Below are 15958 nucleotides of genomic sequence, written 5' to 3' on the forward strand. Positions count from 1 at the left end.
TAGTAATTGCTGTTTCATTCTCTATCTCTGTATATTTCAGCTTGAGCTTCTCTTTTTTTGTTGTTTCACATATAAAATAGAGCATACAATATTTTTCTTTCTGTGTCTAGCTTATTTTACTTAGCGTAATGTCCTCAAGCTTCAACCATATTGTGGCAAATGGCAGGACCTCTTTTTAAAGACTGAATAATATTCCAACAACAAATAATATTCCATTGTATGTACACACACATATATATACACACAATGCAATATTATTTATTTACACACATATACACTAAAGTTTGTATTATGGTGTGTGTGTGTGTATATATATATGCTTCTGTTATGGTATGTATACATTTATATTGTGGTGCATCTGTGGTGTGTGTGTTTATATATATGTATATACATTGTAATTCCTTTATCCTTTCGTCCATCTTTGGGTGTTTGGGTTGTTTCCACATCTTAGCTACTGTGAATAATGCTGCAATGAACATGAGAGTACAGATATATTTACGAGGTAGTGATTTCATCTCCTTTGGGTATATACCCAGAAGAGGAATTGCTGGATCATATGGTAGTTCTATTTTTAATTTCTTCAGAAACCTCCATACTGTTTTCTGTAATGGCTGTACCAAAAGACATCTGAATTTTATGGATACCTTTTAGTCACAGCTCCTTCTTGGAACGTCTCCTTTGTAAAATACTTTAAATAGCTGCAAGAAGATCAGAGAGAGGTTGAAAACATGCATACAAATTCTTGTGTCTCTGACAGAGAATAAGCAAATAGCAGAGATTAGTTTTTCCCTAATCTTGTTCTTCTTCTTTTTTTTTTTTTTTTTTTTTTTGAGACAGAGTCTCACTCTGTCGCCCAGGCTGGAGTGCAGTGGCTCGTTCTCCGCTCACTGCAAGCTCCGCCTCCCGGGGTTCACGCCATTCTCCTGCCTCAGCCTTCCGAGTAGCTGGAACTACAGGCACCTGCCACCACGCCCGGCTAATTTTTTGTATTTTTAGTAGAGACGGGGTTTCATCGTGTTAGCCAAGATGGTCTCGATCTCCTGACCTCGTGATCCGCCCGCCTCGGCTTCCCAAAGTGCTGGGATTACAGGCGTGAGCCACCGCGCCCAGCTTTTCCCTAATCTTCTTACTCATGATTCGTAATAGTTCTGTTCATGGGCTTTTCGAAGGTCATCACCATAGGCAGGCTAGCAGTTGTTCCTCATCAGCATCCTAAGGTAGTGACTACCACTGAAGCCTATCAAAGTTCATGGAGAGTTTTTAACACCAAGACCGGAATTCCAAAATGCTTTGACACTTTAAATCAGGGAAGAGATTGGCGTGCCAGGGCTATGTCTCCCCCACTGTATGCCTGACAAGTACAGAAGGCTGGGGGCAGCTGTTCTCAACTCCCCTGAAGATGCTGAGACAGGTGTGGGTCACCCCACATGCCACTGAACATGCAGAGACCGCAGGGCTGTTGCAGAGGAACCGAGGAGGAAACAATTAAAAAACACATAAGGAGAACTGAAAGACAAGTTTCGTCTTTATTTGCCCGTTTTTGCTAACTCAAAAGTTCAAGGGGTGCCTGAAGCCATTAGATGTGACAGAGTACATGTTTTGATCATGGTGCAGTAGTTCTGCATGTTTTACCTTTGCCTGTGTTTTACTATTTGAGAATGGATTTGAACAAGTCGGCTTGTCTCTGCGGTGAAAGCCCTCAGGGCATCATCCTCAACATGACCAAAGCCACTAAGACTTGAAGTGTTTCTCAAACACTCAAAGAACTGAAGTCGGTCTCAGAGGCCGGCATCCTTTCATCCTCTGCCTCCCATTGATGTAACTCAGTCAGATCACAGGTGTGCTAACAAGGCACTTGAAAGCAAACTCTTTTTGCCACCAATATAAACATACTCCGAGTTTTTTTTTTTTTTTTTCCTTCACTGCTCCCATCACTTATTAGTTTACCACCATCTTCTTGGCTTCTAGGAGATCTGTCTCCTAATTTTTCTTGATTTCTCTGGTTGCCCTTCCTCATTCTCCTCACAGACTCTTCGTCACTTCATACACCTCCACCTCCTCATCAAGACACTTCTCTCTTCATTCTTCCAGCTCATCCTCCCTCATGGTCTAAGATGATCCTGCTCCCCCTTGACCATCCCTGTGGTAATAGAAACAGTGATCATAGCAGCAGCAGCTACACAGAGTAACAGCACCCATGGAAGCCGTAAGTGACAGCACACCAACACAGTCTTTCACCCCAGTTTCTGTAGTGGCCTTCTACAACATTCCCCAGTCCATGCTCTTGCCCCTTCCTATTGCATCTTTCACACTGTTGCCTTCATAATTTTTCAAAAATAGAAATTCCATCATGCCACCCCTACTTTCAATCTTTTAATGGCCCCAGTGGTTTTGGGGCCATTAAAATCTAAATTGGGGATAAAAATATAAATTCTTAATATGGTATTAAAGCCTGTTCCACCTGGACCTGTCTACCTCGGCCCTCACAGGTGCCCTTCACCATCCCCATCCCAAACAACTTGCATTTTAGCACATACACTATGCTATTTCTCATCTCTGTCTTGGAACCCCTTCTCCTTGCCTCATACAGGACACCCAACTCTCATGTGTCCACAAGCAACTGATGTTTCCTCTTCAGAAAGAAAACTCTCATTCTTCAGGCTAGAGCAGGTGCCTTTCGGGCGTGTTTCCTCTATCACAGCACATTACAACAATAATGCTCATTTTGCTGTTTGTTAATTCTTTCATATCCCTCTTCCTGTGTGCCTAGTACTCAACTGCAAGCATGTTTGAGATACTCAATAAGTACTGCATGAATCAATTATAGCTCAACCATGGATCAATATGTACACTGCTTTTCTTTTGTCAGTTCTGACTTGCTTCACTTCCACAAGTTGCTCCTGTTCTAGTGAGACAGACAGAAAAGTAAGCAGATACGCCTAGTATAATAATCTCAGAGGACTCATGGGCCCTCTAGGCTTATCCAGAAATCCCATACTAACAACTATAAACAATGAGGAAATGGACACACACAGGACAAATCAGAGAACATCATTCTTTAGTAACATATAATGTCAGAGCCTTGTCAGAGCATTTGCATTTATTTGTTTATTCTGAGATAGACAGAGTCTCACTCTATCACCCAGGCTGGAGTGCAGTGGCACAATCACAGCTCGTTACAGCTTCGAACTCCTGGACTCAGAGATCCTCCCACTTCAGCCTCCCAAGTAGCTGGGACTACACGTGTACACCCCCACGTCTGACTAATTTTTTTAATTTTTTTTTGTAGAGATGGGGGTCTCCCCATGTTGTCCATGCTGACCTCAAATTCATGGGCTCAAGCCCACCTTGGCTTTCCAAAGCACTGGGATTACAGGTATGAGCCAACGTGCCAGCCCTACAGCATTTGCTTTATAAAACAAGGCTGAAGAGTGCAGAGCCATACTTGCCCTCCACGATGGTCTGTAGCCCAGTAGGCAGCACCTTTGGATAAAGTTCACTTAGCCAGTTTTGAATCCACCTAATCAAGGGCATGGTGAGATACTTGGTAAAATGCTCTGTGGTAATCCTTTGTTTTACTCTGATATACCAATCGCATAAACTTTAACAAAAAAATTTTCTGCCTAGCTTTTTATTTCTCTTGACTCAAGAGTCTCTTTCCTGGGGTCCTTTGTGGTCCTCTGTGGTCCACAATTTCCTTGGGAAGTTTCCATCCTGTCTTTCTCATCTTGCCACCTTCAATCGGTTCCTCTTCTGCTGCTCCCAGCCCTACTTTCAACAATTTAATTCACAGAGTATGGACCCTCATTTCAGCACCTGCCCTTGGCTCTGTTCACCACTTTCTTTAATTTCATGCCTTTCCTACCATGTTGAGCATTTTTGCCTCATCTCTCCTACCCCTCCCTAGACCAGGCTCTAGCATTGGTTGGCCTTTTTCATCTTCTACTGTGAAAGCACCTGATCTGGTCACCACCCTGTGGTACCCAGGCAGCAGCCTCTAGTTTACCCTGAAATGTCATCACCAAAATGCACACTGACTTCACAACTATGACATTGACTATAGTAAAAAGAGTGTAACAGCAACACACAGCACTGGGGTCAGGGTTTCTACATCTCATTTCTCTTTGCAACTGGTACCACCCCTGTATGAGTTAACTGGCTTGATTGTTTAGAGCCATAGTTCTTAAGCTTCTTGTGAGCTGCAGAACCCCTTACTCAGATAAACTCTTAGTGTTAGCAAATAACATTTAAAGCGCTGACTGGTTCTGGCTGATGTGGATGTAGAAGTCCAGAGCCTCCTTTGCCTCTCATTCCCATGACCCTTAGGGATTCTGCAGAGCCCCAAGGTTTGAAAAGCACTGGGGGAGGGTACATTTTTTTTTTTTTTTTTTGTGAGACGGAGTTTCACTCTTGTTGCCCAGGCTGGAGTGCAGTGGCGCGATCTCAGCTCACTGCAACTGGGGGAGGGTACATTCTAATGAAGCCCATATGGCAAGCTCCACACCATTCAGGTTTTGCCATAGGCTATGCAATATCCCAGAAAGCAATGTGACTTCCTAGTTATGTGGATAGATCCTAGGAAGGACTGACAGGTTCAAAACCCCATTCCCCCAGTCACTAGCTAAGGCTGATTGGACAATTTACCTAACCTCTCTGTGCCTGAGTTTTCTCATCTGTTGAACAGTGATTATAATGGTTCCTGTCCCTTTGTTTGTTAAGAATATTAAATGAGTTCACAGCAGAAAGGGCTTAGAAGAATACCTGGCCAGGCGTGGTGGCTCACGCCTGTAATCCCAGCACTTTGGGAGGCTGAGGTGGGCAGATTACCTGAGGTCAGGAGTTTGAGACCAGCCTGGCCAACATGGTGAAACCTCGTCTCTACTAAAACTACAAAAATTAGCTGGGCATGGTAGCACACGCCTGTAATCCCGGCTACTTGGGAGGCTGAGGCAGGAGAATTGCTTGAGCCCGGGAGACAGAGGCTGCAGTGAGCCGAGATCATCGCGCCACTATACTCCAGCCTGGCCGGAAAAGTGAGACTCTGTGTCAGAAAAAAAAGAATGCCTAGCTGATCTAGAGAGGTGGTAGATAAATGTTTGCTTATTATCTTCTAAAACCATATACTGTCCTTAAGGAAGACCCAGGGACACAGTGTAAGTGACTCAGCACTGTCTTCCATTACCACAGAACACAACCTGTGGTGGGAGTCAGCACAGTTCTCCTTCTACATGGGGTGTGGCAGACTGGTCCTTTGCAAACTGTGTCTTAGAGTACATAAAGTGGTAGCTCAAGGTCCTAAAAAGGGACATTGACTTCATCCAATAGAATGGCTGACTCCACAAAGGAGTTTATTTCCCAAAGTCTACTACAGATTTAGGTAAAGTGAAAGATTATACACAGTGCACAGCTTTTCAATGGAAATGGACTGGGCCATTTGATTAGACTTGTAAATCTAAGGTTAATTGGGAGTTGAGCATTGTAATTCCAGGAAATAGGTTACAGGCATGTTTGTATGTTTCTGAATCTGTCCCCTGTTTATAGCTGCAAATATATGCCATTAATTTATGATTTTCTTTCTACAGGCTTCACCAGGGTAAACATAAATAAAGAGATTAGTCATTAAACCCAGAAGGAATTTGAGAGCAGGGCATAAAATTTAAAGAAGGTTATACCCTGAAAAAAAAATGATGTGAGAATTAAAGGCAACAGAAAATTAGCTGCTAAATCTTTGGGATAATGCAGTTTTACAGGTTGTTTTTAATAATACTTGCTATATTGTACTTTAATCTGTGATCCTGCAAGTTAAGCTAAGAAACTCCCAAGGGAAGAAGGGTAGAGGCCTAAGTAGGGTAAATAGATCTTTCCTAGAAAAACCTTTTCTTTTCTGAGTTTGTGTTTCCTTTATTACTTTTTGCTCATCAAACCTACAGGGAATGTATAAAGTGTAGATATGGACTCTACTTCCAGAATGCCTACTTTCCCGACTAAAATCTGGAATGAGAAGAAAGCTTGGAACTGTGATTCTTAAGGCTCAGCCCAAATCAGATCCCTTCCCAGCCAGCACAGGAAGTGTAGGAACAGCTTTGTCAGCATCTTCATGCACATGACCTTGATGAAAGAGGAAGGAACCGGTAATGATATGGTCCATGATACCTTATCCTCAGTTCCAAAATCCCAAAAGCCCTGCAACCAAAAGTTTTTCACATATTTGACATAAAAACTCCATAGGTGGCCAAAATCTGACCTTTCTGACATGAGGTTCTGCATAGCCACTACTGATCTGAGGATGATGATTCATATATGTTGCGATCAAAATATTAATGTATTTGCTTATGAGGTGCTGACCCAGACTCTACTAGAAATACTACATATGCAATATATACCATTTTACCTTTCTAACATCTGCAAAGTTCTGAAATCCCAAACCTGTCTGGTGGCCGTGTCCTAAGTGATTTGAAGTGAGAAGAGGTCTGAGAAGACAGGAGCCCACTGTGGCTCTGCAGAAGGAAAGTGACAGCAGATCTAGAAGGATGGTGTACTCCAGATGAACAGGAACTCAAAGGGAGCTGTCAGGGGCATCCATTTCAGCCTGAGGAGCAGGAAACCAGTGCGATGCATGACACACCAGTCACCAGCCACACTCCTTAACTGACTGCCCATGCCTGCCTGCTGGTACCAGCTGAGGCCCAGGTAAGCACAGAATGGGAGATATTGCCACACCTACCCTCCCAGAATCTTCATCTCAGGACCCACGGCAGTATTTTTGCAAGCATCTTTCTTCATTTTTTCTTCTCTTTCACCATCTCTCTACTTCAGTTTCTCTTCCATTCTTCCAAATTCCACACTACTGTCACTCGGAATTCACTGGTGGTGATGGAAAGTCTAGGAAACCTGAAAAGAGCAAAATAAGTTTCCACCCTGGTTATACCTTTTATTATTATTATTATTCCAGATTCAGACTGCCTGGGTTCGACGTGTGACTCTACCACTTCCTAGCTACATGACTATAAACAAATTATTTCATCTCCTTTTGACTTAATTTCCTTATCCATAAAATATGGATAATAGTACCTACCCTATACAGTTGTCGAGAGGATTAGATGAGTTAATAATATTAATATTACTATTTGAGCTAATATTAAATGAGCAAATATTATTATTAGCTAATAGAAAGTGCTTGGCATATAGTGAGTGCTTCATAAACATAAGCTGCTATCATTTTTATATGTGTCTGTAACTGTCTTCTAAATAAATTTCATACACTAACAATGTGGTTTTTTTCCTGTAGAATTCTTTACATCCATTTCTTAAGACGGTATCATAATGGCATTTGATGGTCAATAATTACTTGGTAAAGATGAAGATAAAGGAGAAGGCAGCAAAGAGATAGATGCACAATCAAAACCTGAGTATAAAGTTCCAACATTGCTTTCATGATATTGCCTACTATAACATTCTGGTGGTGTGCATAGTTTCTCCCTCTCCTCTTTCCTCCTCTAGCTAATTTTTTTTGAAAGCTAAAAAATAAAATGAAAAAAGGGTAATGGAACATTTGATATATAAATTTGAAATAAAACTATCAAGCAGAGACAAATCTTTGAGATAGTTCATATTATATTCACATTTTTCTTTTCAGATTACCTATAAACACTAACGTAAATAAAGTAATAATTGCATTGTCCAGCTAATAACACACTGAGAAGAGTTAATTCTGCATTAAAACTGAAGCCCAATTATTTATGTACGGCAACTAGAAATCTTTCCAATGATATATCCTTCCCTGATACCCCACAAACTGTCCTAGAAGTTACACCTTGGAGTAGATGTCTCCTGACCTTCCCTAAGACATTTAGAGTAATGCCTGTCCAAATTGGCATTGTGGGCCATCTCTACCAGTTAAATCATAAACTTCATGTACATTTTTAATGTCCCCAACTCGAGAATCCATGGTTGTACTGGGAAGGCTGGGAACCCTACCTATATACTCATCCACTCCTCTCTCACCTACTCTGACTACGGAATTAATGTCAAGACTGATATGACTTTTTTTTTTCAGGGTCAGCCCTAAATGGACCAATCCATATCTGTCTCAGTCAAATTCACCTTCACCCCACTTTATTTATCAAAAAAGTATTCACTAAAAAAATGTCCAATTTAAGGAGAAAAAAAGAATCACAGCTAAATGTGGGTTTAAAGCTGGAGAGACTTAAGATTGAAAAACTGCCAGTTCTTACTGCTCACTTACTCACATGAGGGTTTACAGCTCCTGAAATCATGCCAGGGCTTTGAAAATGAAAGCTTGCAGTTAGAAAACGATGGCTCATGACAGCAAGGATCAGTCATGTGACAGGCCAAGCGTTTTCCGTCACTGCTTCCCTCAATCAGACAGAGCTCAGAAATGGAGGTTAATCGGTCAGATAGCATCCACAGAGGCTGAGGGCAGCAGAATCCAGCCGCAGCAATTAATCATTTAATTGCTTTCTGATTCACTTTAAATGTCTTTTAAAAAGATATTAAAGAAAAACACTATTGAAAGGACATTTTAGACTATTTAATAAAGATCCAATATGCCCTTTGTGAACCAGAAAATAAATGGATCTCTAGCCCAACTCTGTTCAATGTTTTCTTGGGCAACATTTACTTATACAGAGGAAAGCGTGACAGTCTCTGCTCCCGGCAGGAGAAATAGCACATATAAAAGCACTTAGGAAAGAAAGCACGGGTATAATAAAAATGTTTTTTTGTTTTGGGGTTTTTGTCTGTTTTTTTGGCTAAAGAGCAGGATGTGTGAGGGGTGGAGAGGAAAGCCTGGAAACCTAGCAGTCTACATTTTAGAGGACCCGGAAGCCAAGATAAGGAGCACAGACTTGATCTATTAGGCAATGGGAGCCACTGAAGGATTCTGAGCGGAGAAAGCAGCATGGTTAGGGAATAGCAGGAACTGAGGGACCCAGTGGCCCTGGGTTCTCATTCTAGTTTTGCCCCTCGTTAGCTGGCATGAATGTGGGCACATTATGTACCTTCTTTTGGTGCCTTCTAAACTGTACAATGGAGGTAATAATACCATTTCCAGAGTTATTGCAAACATTACAAATAACGTATGTGACATAGCAACCTCAGGGCCTGGCATAGAAAGGGTTCCTATTAAATGGTGTTAGCTGTCACTACTGCTGTGATCTGGGTAGGAAGATTGAAAGGGAAGAGATGGGAGGAGGGAGAGCTTGGAGGTCCAGGCAAGAGGTCCAGAGGGCCTGGACTGGACAGAGTACAGGCAAGGAGGGTGGCAAAGAGAAACGAGATCGAACAAAGGCAGGATCCAAAAAAATGGAGGTCGAGAAAGACTAACTTGCACAGAGCCATTTGACAATGACTGGATGTGAGCAAGGGAGGAAGAGAAGCTGCAGAGACTCCAAGGAAAGGCTGAAGTATCACACAAGTCAGAAAGACACAAATTTCTACATGGATCCAAAATAAACAGTTATGTCAATAAATGCCAAACTGAGCCTGGATTTCTGGAATGACTACGGAAATAACCCAAACCATATTTATTTTCCCATCTGAATTCTTAATAATAATAGCAACTTTCAAATCTGCAGAGTCAGATGATTTGGGTTATATCATTACTCAGCATCATACACCAGGCAGCTTCTTCTCCCCACACACCTTTGCCAGGGCTCACTTCTTCACCTCACCTCCACTATGGAAGTCTGGCCATTTCCTGGGGCACTTCAACCAGCTTCATTGTCCTCACTCACTTTCCAGGCCTGTCAGCACACACGACTGCTGATGCTTTCCTCAGCCTGTGACTGCCTTCCCCACAAAACTCACGTTCACAGATAGCAGGTAGAGAAATACCTGGGACTTCAGAACAGCAGTGCAGCAACTAATAACTCATCGCGCCTGACATTTTCATTAGGTACTGCGTTAGAAGTGTCTTCAAGAAGCAGCTTTAGTAATTTTGTACCACTCTGCTCAGAGGAGATTAATATGACTTACACAGAGGGGCCTAGCCCCTCGCCCAGCACAAGCTTCCATCCTCCTCTAAGTCAGCTGTGGGTTTCAGCCCTGTCAGCTCCATGTAATTCACAAAGGAATCAGTCCACGGATACTGCCCAGCCATGCACGTGCCTGCCAGGACACTCAGGGGAAACTTTACAGTGTGTATAAATAAGCTTTAATATTGTAGTATACCTTTTGGGATGCATGTCTAATTTGTTAGAACATGCAGAAGAGCTGACAAACCACTTTGCACCTTTTCGGCAGCCTCTGCTTTGCACGGCTGTCCTGGTGAAACACAGGACCTGGGCTCCTGTCTTCTTCTTCCACTAAAGTTGTTTTTCTTGAACATCTCTGAGAAAACACTGAATATGGTTTGACTTTGTTCCATCATTTATTCCAGGCCAAATGTCCTGCTGACTTATCTTTAATGAATAAGATTGTACTGACAGTGCAACCTGCCCAACTCCAGAGTAACAACACAAAATATAGTGTTTTGTAGGTATTAAAATGTTTTATGCTTTACAAAGGGAAGTGGGATGTGGGGAGGTGATGACAGCATGAGGCCAAAGGTGGTTCACAAGTCAACTCTTCCTAGATGGGAAAGTCTTCCTTCTGAATTCTGCACAGGAAATATTATATTCCTTATCCAGCAGCCCTGGGCACAGGGAAGCGAAGACCCAGCTCCTGCATGGCTAACTCGCCAATGGTGTGCCAGTCTTACTTTTTTTTTTTTTTTTTGAGATGGAGTCTCACTCTGTTGCCAGGCTAGAGTGCAGTGGCACGATCCCAGCTCACTGTAACCTCCGCCTCCTGGGTTCAAGGGTTCGAGCAATTCTCCTGACTCAGCCTCCAGAGTAGCTGGAACTACAGGTACACACTACCATGCCCAGCCAATTTTTTTTTTTTTTTTGTATTTTTAGTAGGAGGTTTCACCATGCTGGCCAGGATGGTCTCCATCTCTTGACCTCGTGATCCACCCGCCTCGGCCTCCCAAAGTGCTGGGATTACAAGCATGGGCCACCACACCCGGCCCGGTCTTACTCTTTACCCTTGTTTCAGATGAACGGAGACTGACAGCTATGGGTAAGTTTTCTACTTTTTGATCTCTGTGTGTCACAGTAATATTAATGATAAAAAAATCTAATATTCATTGAGTGCTACTATTTCTATTTTACTCCTTTGCCACCACCTTATGAGATAAGGTGTTATTATTACTCACACTTAACAGATGAAGAAACTGGACTTCAGAGAGTATATTAGTCAAAGTTCTCCAGAGAAACAGAACCAATAGAATGGATGGATGGATGGATGGATGGATGGATGGATGGATGGATGGATGGATAGATAGATAGATAGATAGATAGATAGATAGATAGATAGATAGACAGACAGACAGACAGATAAGAGCAGGGTTATTATGGAAACTGGGTCATGTGATTATGGAGGCTGAGAAGCCCACGATAGGTAGTCTGCAAGCTGGAGAACCAGAGGAGTCAGTGGTATAGCTCAGTCCAAGTCCCAAGGCGTCAGAACCAGTGAAGACAATGATGTAACTCTTGATCAGAGGCCAAAGGCCTGAGAACCTCGGGGCTGCCTGTTCAAAACTCCCAGAGTCTGAAGGCCAGAGACCCTGAAGTCCTCATGTACAAGGCAGGAGAAGCTCCGGAAGAGAGAGCAAATTCGCCTTTTCCCTGCCTTTTGGTTCTCTCCAGGCCCTCAGCTGATTTGACGGTGCCCATCCACACTGGGTGAGAGCAGATCTTCCTTTCTCAGTCCACTGACTCAAATGTCAGTCTCTCCCAGAAACAACTTCACAGACTTACCCAGAAATAATGCTTTACCAACTGTCTGGGAATCCCTTAACCTAGTTAAGTTGACACCTAAAATTAACCATCACAGAGAGGTAGTAATTTACCCAAGGTGAGACAGCTGGTAACCAAGAAAACTAGAACTCAACCCAGGTCTCTTTCACACCAGAGTTAGATTTAAAAATTACTGTAACTCACTGGAACAATGGCACCCCCAGATTACATTCCAGGAGCATTTACTAGAGAATTCCAGCTTGGTATCTACAATTAAAAAAGAAAAAGCCTCAGTGCTTACTGCTATAAGTTTGACTAGACACACACTTATTAACATAAAATGATCTTAACCATTTCAGGAAAAAGCAGATCAACTCTGTGACATTCACTGACATCCTACTCTATAAAAGGCACACAGCTAATTATCACTAAACGGGGGAGGAGTGTCAAAGAGTAAGATGAGGTCCCTTTCTCAGGGTACCTGCAGCTTAAAAAGATAGACAAGCCTTAAAACCATGCAATTCAAGGTGATATCATGAAAGGCATTGCAAAGGTGGATGAGATTAGTTGGCAAATTAACAATACATAGTAAAAGTGCTAGAGTGATTCGGGTGAGGAAGATTTCTTTCCAAGCAGGAGTAGTCAGGGAAGACAAGATCAGAGAGACAGGACTTCAGGCAGGAACTGGAGGAGGGATAGCCCTTGATGAGGCTGGAGATTGCTAGAAAGTGGAAGGGGTATCCAACAGAAGTGAGAATGCCTGGAGTGGGTGAGAGGGAAAATCAATGCCAGGCAGTAAAGGGCATAGCATGTTGGCAAGATCTTATACAGTAAAAGCCTATGCATCTTTTTTTCTGATCACCAAAATTTGAATTATCCAAAAGAATATTGAACGAGGTATAATATACTTTATTTTTCATCTAAGAATCTTATTTTTGTGTGTTTAATTTAAAACTTTTCGTCTTCAAATTAATACACCAGGAGATTTTTTAAAACGTATTAGTTTCCTCATGTATAAAACTGCCCATTTTGTCTTTAAAGTCTAACAATTTGACTACATGATTTTTCTTGATAATACTGTTTAAACAAACTTCTCCTAGTGGGTAAAAGTCAAATAAATTCACCTAGGTGGATCTTTCAGAAGCAGAGGTTATAAATATGTACAGATATTTATTTACATAATTTATTCACACACTGGGAAAATTAGCCCCTTCGAGGGAGCTGGTTCTCTTTCCAGTGCATTGACTCTCAGTTCCTGTGTGTTTTCTGATGCCTCTTACCCCACTGCAGGCCAGGCCACTGGGGCATTGGTTTACAAGTGATGCCTTTGGATTCTTTGGCATTACTGATCTTCAAGAAATCGTGGCTCTCCACTCAGAGTCGGCCTTAGCAAGTTCAGAGGGAATGTGTAAAACAGGGGGTGTCAGAAAAACCTTGGCCTTTTCTTACCCGTGACAATGAAGATGAGGACCATAGATTGGGGATCTAAAAATGAGACAGAAGACTCTCTGCATCAGCTCTCCACACCTAGACCTCCTCTGTGACCTAAAAATATACTGCATATGAAATGCACAGCAATAGAGCAAAACCATAAATTAAAAGTATACATTTATTAAGCACCTATCATGGGCCAGACACTGTGCTAAAAGCTTACGTCCGTGACTTCACTTGATCTTCATAACTACACTGTGAGGGAAGCCCTTGTATTATATTCATCTTACAGATGAATAATGCAGGATAAGAAAGATTAAGGTGCCGGAAGACACACAGCCAACGGGAAGGCAGACCTGGGAGTCAGGTCAAACCTCCTTGTCTTCAGTCTTGTGACCCACTACACTGTGCTTGATTGGAATGCAGAGTGAGCCCCGACAGGTAAAGCACAGGGACACACTGACACAGACGGGGTTGTGTCCTCCCAAATTTTGTATAAAGTCCCAACCCCCAAGGTGACTGTATTTCAAGATAGAGCCTTTAAGGGATCATTGTAGTTAAATGAGGTAATAAGGGTGAGGATTGGTATCCTTGTAAGAAGAGGAGGAGACACCAGGGTTTCTATATTTGCATGCAAATGAGAAAAGACCATGTGAGGACACAGCAAGAAGGCGGCCATCTGCAGGGCAAGGAAAGTGGCCTCAAGAGAAACTAAGTCTGCCATCACCTTGATCTTGGACTTACAGCCTCCAGAGCTGTGGGAAAAAAAAAAAAAAAAAAAGTTCTGTTGTTTATACCACCAATTCTTTGGTATTTTTCATGGCAGCCCTAACAGACTAATACACATACCTTCTGCTATTTCACATTTGGCTTTTCTGCCCCAGCTGGGTCTGCCACAGCTACCCTTGATCCTAACTGTCTTATAGGACTCAAAATCTGGAGTAGGCGGTTTCTAAACCAGTGGGCTATTCCATTTGGTTATCATGAAGACCTCTGTTGAAATACTCTGTTGGATCTCAGAACAAGCTGAAGGTGATCTAGGGCAGGGCATTTCAAACTCCCTATGGTGAAGGGCCAATTTCCTCTATTCCTTTGTTGACAGATAGGTGATCCTACCATGCATGTCTGGGTAGGCAGCTCCAGTCACAAGTAACTCACCAAGAAAGTGGAACAACATGCCGTTCCATAGTATTTCCTCATCAGATGCTTGGACTTCTCAGCCAAGCAGTGGCGTGCCGCAAATGTTTAGCACCCGGTTCTCAAGGGTGGGAGGAGTCCTGATTTGTAGCATTTGTCAATTTGCATGATAAAAATACCTCCCATTATGGCTGATTTCAAGCTACCACAGTGAAGTTACTGAGCTGCAAAAATGGGAAGAAATGCCCACGATCTCTCTGGCTCTGGCTCTCTCGACTGGTACCACCCACCTCCTGCACATCATTGTAGCAATGTGCAATGCTATAAAGTTTCTAAATACAGACTGTGGATTTCTGTACTTACCTCCTTGCAGAAGGCAGATCACACTTTGCATAACACTGACCTAAATTGCTTAAGCTCAAGAGTCCCCAGAGAGGCCCCCTAAAGTCCATTAGCTCACTGTTTTATTAGGTAAAATTCTGGACCGATAAAGTTCATGCAATGCCCATGCAATGCACAGCAATAGAGCAAACCTTAAGGTAACAGTGCACATTTATTGAGCATTTTCAGAAACGGCCCATTTAATCATAATTAGCTATGAAAAATGGCAGGAGCTCAGCTCTGGTCTTCTCTCCTTTTTTTCTTCCTTCCATCTAGAATTATTATCTTAATGGCCTTCTCCTATCTCCTCTTTTACATTTTCCCTTCTCTTGTTCTCCCTTCTCTAAAGGATTGTTCTTCCATTTCCTTTGCCTCTTTTCAACAACATAGTCAAGCACAAGCTTCCCATTGGTCTGCTTTCTTTCCCTACAATTTAACTTTATTGTGAGAATGAATCCTACTCTTTGTTATAAGGAGCAATGAGGGGATAAGCCCACTCAAGCAACTCAAGGGTAAAACCCAAAGCAGGCAACAGCTTTAAGGGCCTGTGGGATTAAAGGCAGATAATGGAGTGTTACTTTAGCCCTCTTTATCCTTGCTTTCCCAGAACCAATTCTGCTTTGTTCTGTTTTCTTTTTTTCAAACAGAGCCAGTCATCAGTGGCATAGCCAAGCCCGTGGCTTACAGAAAAGGGATCAACAGCGACCAGAGTGGGGAGTGACCTATGCTGACATCCAGACAAGAGGTAATTAGAGCTGACCTTGGGAGGTGGCCATGAGAACAGAAACAAAAACACAAATGCGAGCCATAAAGCCACACGTGGAAGTAAAATCAACAAGATTGGGCCACTGATTAGAGATGGAACAGCAAGGGCAAGGGAGGAAGATGGCACAAGGTTTCAATGCTGACGGCACCCAGATGAGTCATCCTGAAGCTCAGCTTCAATTGAGTTACTCAAATGAGAAAAAGCCTTGCATGGCTGCAAGCCCACTGCACATACAGTAAAGCATAAATTCCTATATAAGGACTGCCGCAATTATGCATCAATTTATCATCAACCTTGGACTCATTCATTCATTCAGCAAACATTTATTGAACAGCTACTATGTACTATGTTGGATCAGGAAATTAAAAAAGAGGAAAAGGCACAGTTCCTGAGTTTGAGGAGTTCAAGAGCCTGAAAGGGGTATCCTCCAAATAAATCAATA

The 15958-nt window shown here is 42.4% G+C and overlaps 1 long non-coding RNA gene across 13 annotated transcripts in view; it reads right to left on the minus strand.

Annotated features, from left to right (window-relative positions):
- The window catches only part of LOC103884628, a 228334-nt gene that overhangs the window by 42800 nt on the left and 169576 nt on the right, over positions 1–15958 (minus strand). For 11 of the 13 annotated variants that reach the window (XR_002522200.2, XR_002522202.2, XR_647287.4 and 8 more), the window contains 2 exons: positions 6725–6891; positions 1502–2140 (listed from right to left, as the gene is read on the minus strand). This is a non-coding gene — a long non-coding RNA (uncharacterized LOC103884628). Of the gene's footprint in view, positions 1–1501; positions 2141–4938; positions 6590–6724; positions 6892–15958 lie in introns of those variants that run through there. The other 2 variants (XR_002522209.2, XR_002522210.2) reach the window with 2 other exon arrangements.

The sequence above is a fragment of the Papio anubis genome, chromosome 3 (genome assembly GCF_008728515.1).
Source record: "Papio anubis isolate 15944 chromosome 3, Panubis1.0, whole genome shotgun sequence".
NCBI lineage: Eukaryota > Metazoa > Chordata > Mammalia > Primates > Cercopithecidae > Papio > Papio anubis.